We start from the raw sequence: 9,520 nt of genomic DNA, 5'->3' as shown, positions 1-9,520 counted from the left end.
TTCGAGACAGGGTTTCTCTGTGGCTTTGGAGCCTGTCCTGGAACTAGCTCTGTAGACAAGGCTGGTCTCGAACTCACAGAGATCCGCCTGCCTCTACCTCCCGAGTGCTGGGATTAAAGGCGTGCGCCACCATCGCCCGGCGAGCTGTGAAATTTTTTGAAAACTGAGGAGTCTCATACAAACTGACGGACTAAACAGTAACCTTTATTTTTTGTTTTTGTGTGTGGTGCTGGAGAGCCAGTCCATCCCTAGCTCTCCTCTCCTTTTAGTTTTGCATTTCATACCCACAAGCATATTTTTGTTTACTCTAACTCATAACTGATACTTAACGGTGCTCTTCTCTGGTATAAGCCCGGAGGATGCAAGTACATAGTTAAAAAAAATGCTACTTTAACTTTGATCATTGTGTGTAAATGGGAGACCCAAGTTCTTGCTTACATAGTGGGAAAACAAGATTTTGTTGTGTGTGGTGGCACACGCCTTTAATCCCAGCACCCCAGAGGCAGAGGCAAGAGGCTCTCTTGAGTTTGAGGCCAGCCTGGTCTACAGAGAGGTCCAGGACAGCCCGGGCTACACAGAAACCCTGTAACCAAAACAAGAAAAAAGGTTAAATTGCGGCTTCCATGTAGGTAGGGCTCATGTAGTTTTTAGTTCTGTAGTGAAAGGAGTTACAGTTCTCTGATTTTCATAGTTTTCTAAAATATAAATAACCTGCTAAAGTCAGGACAGGGCTTCCCCCATAAACCTGGTAAGTGCATTTTAAATCAGTACTGGAGTGCTTACAATGGACAAACAACTTTTTTTTTTAAAGATTTATTTATTTATTATGTATACAACATTCCTTCCATGTATGCCTGCAGGCCAGAAGAGGGCACCAGATCTCATTACATATGGTTGTGAGCCACCATGTGGTTGCTGGGAATTGAACTCAGGACCTCTAGAAGAGCAGCCAGTGCTCTTAACCACTGAGCCATCTCTCCAGCCCGACAAACAACTTTTGGATGTTGGTAATTGAAAACAATCATCTGTGATGATTAAATGTAATATCTTACAAGAGCTATGAGAAGTTCAACATATATCTTCTGTTATCACTTTCTTAAGCTATCCCCCTTTCTCTCCCATCATTCTCTGTTGCATCTTTTCGTTATCATCATAGAATCTCAACAGGAAGACAGGACACATTTGACAAAATGCTTAGCAGAGAGAGTTTTTCTGCTTTTTGTTGTTGTTGTTTTTGTTTTGTTTTGTATCTCTTAGCTGTATCCCTAGCCTTCTTACTTTTTATTTTGACACAAAGACTTGCTTTCCTTTACCATGCCAGGGCAGAGTTTGTTATAAAGTCCTTCTTATAAAGTTATAAAGACCAGAAGAAATAGTATTGTAACAAACTGTTATTTTTATGCTGGAAGAACTGAGCAGGATAAGTATAGTTACTTGGTTTGAGGGGGAATGATGAGTTTCTGGTGACCAAACTTGAGGTCCCTTGCAGTGACAGTTGCTGGAAGAATGAATTTACTGACTCTTTTTCTGGGATACCCTATTGACCAAGCCAACCGGAAACCAGGGGACATTGAAAAAGTCAATTCAGGAGAGCCTATTGATAGCGAGGCATAGTGATGCAGGCCTTTAATCCCAGCACCGGTAGATGGAGGCATGTGGGTCTCTGAGTTCAAGGTCAGCTCTGGAGCTCGAGGACAGCTAGTTAAGAGACCCTGCCTCAAGGGGGAAAAAAAAGAAGGCTTCCTGGAGCAGAAAAGATAGTAGTAAAAGGGTAAGAAAATACTACACAGGTACACATCACCATTTGGGCAACTTCAGCATTAAATTATTGATTGTGTGTATATGCGGACACACCTGTGGACGTCAGTTTTCTTCTGACTCGTGGGTTCTAGAGATCTAACGCAGGCTGCAGGCTTGACAGCACGTGTCCTCTCACACGCTAAGTGTTCTCACACGCTAAGCCATCTCATTTGCCCCACATGAGCATTTAAACTGACAGGTCAGGTGACACTTGAACTTCTTGATTCTTTTATTTTCTTCAGGCCACAAAGTTGTACTTTGAATCTCGTCATTACTGAAAAGCTCCAGTCTCCAGGTCTCTACTCAGACAGTCCTCTCTGAGCACAATCTGTTATTTACTGTTTCCTGGCTCAAGAAGTTTAAGTAACCCCATGTTTGATGGGTTTTGTTTGTTTGTTAGTTTATTTTTTGAGACAGGGTTTTTCTGTGTAATATCTCTAACTGTCCTGGAACTTGCTTTGTAGACCAGGCTGACTTTGAACTCACAGAAATCCATCTGCTTCTGCCTCCTGTGTGCTGAGATTAAGGGTGTGTGCCACCACTGCCTGGCCCATGCTTGAGTATTTACTATTTTGAAATCTTAAGTAATTTCAATTTTTATCAAAATTTCAAAGTTTTAGCTTTTTTTTTCTGCTTAGTGAGCAGTATGCTTTTTTTTAAAGTTTATTTTGTTTTCTATATACCTAAGTCATTTGTTCCCAAATGTCCATAGTAGGTGTCCACTTTATATTTTCATATTAATCTGTTTTCTTTGTTGGCTGAAGAAGACTGTGGCCCTAAGATCTGTCAACCCCAAACATAGCCCTCAGTTCAAAGACAGAGTTTATTCTTGAATGATCATAGTCCATAAACATGCATCAGGGTACCCTGAAATGTGTTCTATTATGGAAGTGGTCACATGAAACTGTTCGAGTTATAGAACAAGTAAGTGGGGCTGCAGATAATGGCTCCATGGTTGAGTGCTTACTGTTCTAGGGGATCACTGTTGGCTTCCTCCCACCTGCCTGGCACCTCAGAACTGGCTGTACTCAAGCACCAGGAGATCTGCTGCTCCCTTCTGTTTGCATACACACAGACACACATACACACACACACACACACACAAATAAGAATAAATAAAAAGAACAAGGAAAGTCAAAGAATTTATGGAATACATTAGTTGGGCATTGGATGATCGGGTTATAGAAAAGAAACAAACTGTTGGGTTTGTTTGTTTGTTTTATAGGGGTTTTTGTAGTTTTATTTTGAGACAGAGTCTTGCTGTGTTTGACCTGGAACTTGCTACATTTACCAAGTGGCCTTGAACTCATGGAGACTTGCCTGTCTTTGCTTCCCCAATGTTTGGATTAAAGGCATGTGCCACCACAATTGGTTCTACAGTAGGCTTTAGGTACTACCACCACAATTGGTTCTACAGTAGGCTTTAGGTACTATCTGATGACATTTTTAATTTTGAATTGGTAGAAGTTAGTGGTCTGGTAAGAATATACCTTAAAGGTCAGAAGGCAGTGAATGCTGTTGAGGGGGCTAAAAATAGCCCAAGATAATTTGACTCTGTATCTGCAACATTCCAACTTTCTGTGATCAGAAGTTGTTTCCCTGTGTAATAGTAATAGTTCTAGCTGTCCTGGAACTAGCTTTTGTAAACCAGGCTGGCCTCGAACTCAAAAGGATTCTCCTTCCTCTGCCTCCCAAGTGCTGGGATTAAAGGTGTGCACCACCACCGCCCGGCTGATCAGAAGTTCTAATTAGTTGTTTAGCTTTATAGAGTCTTCAACACAGGTAAGAGGTTTTGTTTATTGTCCTTCCATTTCTCTTATGTGTGCAGGTTTATGTGTGTGGGGGGCATGTGAGTACATGCAGATAAAGGCCAGAGGACAGCCTTGGGTGTCATTTCAGGAACTGATGTCTGTCTCCTTTGAGAGAAAGTCTCATTGGCATAAAACTCACCAACTAGTGCTAGACTGGTTGGCCAGCTGAACCCTAACTTCCTCATGCTGGAATTGCAAACTGGTACCTGGCTTTTTATTTGTATTTATTTATTTTTGTTGTGGGTTCTAGGGTTCAAACTCAAACCTTATATATGTGTATGTGTATATTTTCTTTTTCTTTTTTTATTTTTTAGGTAAGTACTTCCTTGACTGAGGAATTATTTTTAGCTTTTTTTTAAATAAAAACCTTGAGGGGATGAGGGTGGAGTTTTACTCTGTAACCCAGGCATCTTTGAATTCTTGATCCTTCTGTCTCTGTCTTCTAATTGTTAGAATTATAATGTACCACTGTACTGTTGTCTTAACTTTTCCTCACTTGCTTTTTAGGTAAAATAGGGAAGGGGGTAGTAGTTGGGATAGGATCTTGCTACATAATCAAGATTGGCCTAGATCTTATTTTGTGTCCTAGGCTAGTCTTGAACTTGAATTTCTTCTGCCTTAGCTTCAGGATGGGCTGCAGTCCATGGCGTCTCCCACTGTCTTCATGTTGCTCATTTTTTCCTGGGCCACTTTTACTTTGAGTAGAGTCCTCTAGTCTGCCTGGAGATTAAAAGCTAGTTGCCAGTGTCCCATTTGCTAGGTAGGGGAATGAGGGCAGGTGGTGGAGTTCAAGGTTTTCATTAATCTTTTAATTTCAGATAATATTCCTGTCCTTACCTGAGTCTTTTCTCAGCAATCCAGAGTCCTGCCAGAGTAAAGCACAGGGTAACCTCTTAGGATAGGAGGATAATAGTCCAGTGGCCCAGAGTCAAGGAGAACATCCAGGAATCTCACTGCTGCTTATACGGAGCTGGGTATCTGCCTTTCGTTGTACCTGGTGTTTATAATTCTCAGCTATAGGATTCATCCCGTCCCCAGGCAGATTTCAGCTATTTTTAGGTCTGTCCATTAAGATAGTTTGTGTGTTGGAAGACTGTAGTCGTGCACACCTTTAATCCTGGCCGAGGCAGGTCGATTTCTATGATTCTGAGATAAACCTCGCCTGCAGAGTGAGTTCCAGGACAGCCAGGGCTATGCAGTGAAACTCTTGTCTTGAAAAAGTGCCTCCCCCCAAAAAAGTTTTTGCAGTTTTGTTGTTGTCTGTTTCCATTGTCTTTGTCATGTGGGTTTTGCCTTCTTTTTTTGGACAGTGTCTCTTTTAACTCAGGATGGCCTTGAAACCTGCAACTCCTTATCCTCCTGCCTCAGCTGGACAAGTGCTGGGATTACAGTGTGTTCTGTCAAGTCCAGCTAAAATAGGTGTTTTCTGAAGAACCTTTATTCATTACTCTACAAACTTTTTCACCAAAATCCTTGGAACTCTTCAGACATAGTTACAGTTTCTGGTAAGCAGATATCACTGACAACTCCAAAGTGTTTTGAAAAGAAACTAAGTTATTTTGAATCAGATCTTAAGGAATCCTTATGTGACAGCAGTTTGCCTGTTTTGAAAATACTTAGTGGTTTCCTTTGGCCACCTCTAGTGTATATACAGAATGAGTAGACAATTTAGAAAGCTCTGGGGAACACAGAGTGTCTCTCTCTAGGGCTAGTAATTATGCTGCTTAGTTGTTTTACGTTGGTTCTTTTACAGAGATAATCTGTGTGTGAGAAGTTGTCTTGAAGTTATAGTTCAGGCTGATGCTATGGCCCAGTTGGTGGAGCGCTTTTCTAGCATGCGTGAAGCCATGGGTTTGATCCACAGCTCTGCATAAACCAGGCATGGTGAATCATGCCTATAATGCTAACTACTTAGGAGGTGGAGACGAGGAAACAGCCACATACTGAGTTTGAGGGCAGCCTGAGCATGAGACCCTATCTTAAAAATGTCAGAGACAACTGTGTGATGGTGACTCACACCTTTAATCCCAGCACTTGGTTGGTAGTTCAAGTCAGCCTGGTCTACAGAGAGTTCCATGACAGACAGGGCTACACAGAGAAATTCTATCTCAAACAAAAAACAACAATGACAAAACCAAAACAAAACAAAAGCCAGAGAAAAGTAGGCTCTGTGTTCTTATCTGGAAACTGAGTAGATGATGAAAAGCATATTTTAAAAAATTGAAATAAAGTCAAAGTCATGCTTTAATGGTCTCGCTTGGTATTTTTGTGTATGATTTGTCACATGTCAGTGGAAATTTTCTCCCATAGCATGTCAGAAAGGTTATGGACCATGCTTTCAGCTTCTGGTTTCTTTTCTAGTGCTTTTTCCCTCTGGAACTTTATTTAGGAGGCAAAATAGTAAGAAGCAAGTTTTTCTGCATACTTGGTGTAGCCCTGTGCTTGTCACCTGCACAGTCACACACAGACGTTTTCAGAATCTCTTTCTTTAGGTCACTGAATGGTTCATTTTCCTTTGTTAGCCCGCCGTGTTTCTTCCAAGAATTTTTCTCATCATACTGAGTGTGTACCAGATCAGAGACAGATGATCTAGATATATGTGACTCACTCTCCATGTTCCTTAGGGTTCCTCTGCCTTGGTTTCCTTGTAGAGTTATGGATGACCCCAAAGCAGCTGTCCTGCAAAGTCTTCACCCCAAATGAATGATGACTTCCCCAGCCAGACAAAGGAAGCCACCTGAAATTCTTTGAATCTTCCGCTTAGTTCTAAGACCTTTGGTTTGTTCTAGCAGCTGTAGTTACTAATTTAGTTTATCTTTTACATGTTTATTTTTGTGCTTTTGTTTGTAACTTCTAGTTAAGTGATCTTTAAAACATAACTTGATTTTGAAATGAAGCCCTTTTTTTTTTTTTTTGTTTTTTGTTTTTTTGGTTTTTTTGAGACAGGGTTTCTCTGTGGTTTTGGAGCCTGTCCTGGAACTAGCTCTGCAGACCAGGCTGGTCTCGGACTCACAGAGATCCGCCTGCCTCTGCCTCCCGAGTGCTGGGATTAAAGGCGTGCGCCACCACCGCCCGGCTATGAAGCCCTTTTAAAAAAGAAAAAAATGTTTCTATATAACTTCTGAGGGTCATTTAGTGTAATGAATATAGGAATGAATATTATATGCTTCTCATTGGAAGAGACTGAGAGAAAAAGGCTACCTCGCTGATCTCCCTGGATCATTCCATGTGGAAGCCATTAACCAGGCATGGCTATTTAAAGTGAAATGAAAGCTGAACTAAATCCATTACATTAATTGGACAGGGTATACATGGTTTGGAGTCTTAGAGACTATGTGTGAATTTGTGATGGTGTTTTTGTGGATGTGGTCTGTTTTCTGGTGCTATTCATTTTTACCTGGATTCATTCATTTCTGGTCAACCTGGTCCAGTTGATAGTTTGATCTAGAACTTAAAATCGTCAGGGCACTGCTACATTTTCTAATTACATAGGTTTTTCAAGACTTTTCCAGGTATTTATTCAGCTTTTATTGTGTTGATGTTTATGAGGAAAATGAAAAGTGTATTTCATGGGTTTAAAAATATTTATTATTGTGCATGTATGGGCACTCAAATAGGTCTGTGCACAACTTTTGGGAGTCTGTGTTTTTACCTTAAATGGATTGGGAGTTAGAACTCAGCTGGTCAGGCTTGTGCAGCCAGTGTTCTTACCCACTGAACTGTCTTGTTGACTAGCTTTTGTGGATTTTTAGATGTTTATTTATGCCAGATGTGGTGGTGAACACCTTTAATCTCAGCACTCAGGAGGCAGAGGCAGGCAGAGAATTTGAGATTAGCCTGGTCTACACAGTGGGTTCCAGGACAGCCAAGGTTACATAAAGAGACCTTGACTTAAAAATATATTTATTTTATTTTTATTATTTGTTTGTGTTTCTCTGTGTGAGTAATTCAGGTGCTCACATTTGCCAGAAGATGGTGTTAGATTCCCTGGAGCTAGAGTTACAGGTGATTGTGAGCACCAGATATGGTTGTTAGGAACTGCATTCTGGACTTCCATAAGAGCAGTATTTGATCTTAACCATTGAGCCATCATTTTATCTCAGTTTTTTTTGGAGACAGTCTCTCTCTGTATAGATCTGGTTGACCTGGAAGTTGCTATGTAGATCAGGTTGACCTGAATGTACAGAGATCCTCCTCTCTCTGCCTACCAGGTGCCAAGATTAAAGGCATGCAGCACTGTGCCCAGCTATTTCGGATATTTTTGTGTGTGTGAGGAGAAATTCAAAACAAAAATTTGCCATTTTAGCTATTTTTGTTGTTTTGATTTGGGACAAAATCCCACTATGGATCAAAAGACTGCCTTTGAACTCATGCTCTTGCTCCTCAGTCCCAGCATTCCTAGACTACAGGCTTTGCCTAGTCTAAAAAAATATGTTTGTTTGGCACCTGCACAGGCCAGAGAGGGCAGCAGCTCTCTGGAGCTGAAATTATAGGCAGTTGTGAGCTGCTGTCCACTGTGGTGCTAGGAATCCAACTTGGGTCCTTAGAAGAGCAGCAAGCATTCTTAACATGGGCTAACTATGTCCTTCGCCCACCTTGTAGTCATTTTTAAGTATGTAGTTCAGTGATATTAAGTGTACTGACATTTTGTGACTGTTGCTACCATACACCTCTAGATTTTTTCCTAAAATAAGATGTACTCATTAAAACAGAGCTAGTCCCTGTTCCCCTTTCCCACAACAATCTAATGTCTTTGAAACCAACGGCTGTCTGGAATCAACAATTTTGTGGTGTTACAGACTTTTCTCACGTAGCATAGTGTTCTCAGAGCTTATGCGTGAAGTCCCTGCTTATTTCTTTTGGGATATATGTTCAGAAATAGAATTGATAAATCACATGAGTTTTTGTTTTTAATTCTGATAACTGTCTTAGGTTTTTAGAATCTTTGGTTCTAATTGAGTTTAATAGCAGTATAGGAAGTTTGGGTACATCATTACTCAGACTTTGTTGCCGTCTTCCACAGCTCGCACCACAGTGCTGGACAGTCACCAGATTTTTGGTAGCAGAACTTATGTTTTTTACTTATTTTTCTCTTTGATCCTGCAGCACAGTTCCTTGTTCTCAGTGTGCGCATTGTTTCTTCATGCTTTGTCTCATTAATAGTGTAATGACATTTGAACAGTCATCGCCAAAACAAAAGAGTATCTGAGTGAATTTGAAAATAAACATTTTTGAAAATTCAGAGCCTTATTTATTTATTTTAAGACAAGATTTCACTATGTAGCTCCTTCTGGTCTGGACCCGGCTATGTAGACAAAGCTAGTCTTGAACTCACAGAGATCTGCCTGCTTCTGCTTTCTGAGTGATGGAAGTAAAAATACCCTACCGGGCAGGGCTCAGATCTTTTTAAACACAGTAATTTTATAAATACTACCTTATTATCACATCTCGCATTTTAAAAACATTTTTATTTATTTTTGGCTTTTCAAGACCTAGTTACTCTGTGTAGCCCTGGCTGTCCTGGAACGAACTCTGTAGATCAAGCTGGCCACGAACTCACAGGAATCTATCTGCCTGTCTCTGTCTCCCGAGTGCTGGGATTGAAAGGTGTGTGCCATTGGCTGCCCTCAACATTTATTTTTATGTTGAAAATTTTTGATTCTCAGTTTTGTTACTATGGTTAATATGCAGAGTAAACTTTTATGAGTTCAGCAGGAGGTATAGTTCAGTTGTGGAGTGCTTGCCTAGCATGCACAAAGAAGCCCTGGGCTCACCTCCCAACAATGCATGAACCCAGGCGTAGAGGTGAATGTGGTGTAGTAACAGTACTGGGTATATGGTTTTGTTTTTTTTTTTTTTTTAGTTTTTTCTGAGACAGGGTTTCTCTGTAGCTTTGGAGCCTGTCCTGG

At 40.7% G+C, this 9,520-nt stretch overlaps 1 protein-coding gene and 1 pseudogene across 2 annotated transcripts in view; both read left to right on the top strand.

The window, feature by feature from the left end:
• Tnpo3 (transportin 3) overlaps positions 1-9,520 on the top strand; it is a 77,821-nt gene that overhangs the window by 1,831 nt on the left and 66,470 nt on the right. The gene's annotated exons all lie outside the window — the stretch shown is intronic.
• LOC113458126 overlaps positions 2,653-9,520 on the top strand; it is a 12,952-nt pseudogene continuing 6,084 nt past the window's right edge.

This window comes from Microtus ochrogaster, unplaced genomic scaffold (genome assembly GCF_000317375.1).
Source record: "Microtus ochrogaster isolate Prairie Vole_2 unplaced genomic scaffold, MicOch1.0 UNK4, whole genome shotgun sequence".
Taxonomy (NCBI): Eukaryota; Metazoa; Chordata; class Mammalia; order Rodentia; family Cricetidae; genus Microtus; species Microtus ochrogaster.
Note: the sequence above shows the minus strand (reverse complement) of the source record. Positions and strands in the feature narration are given on the sequence as shown.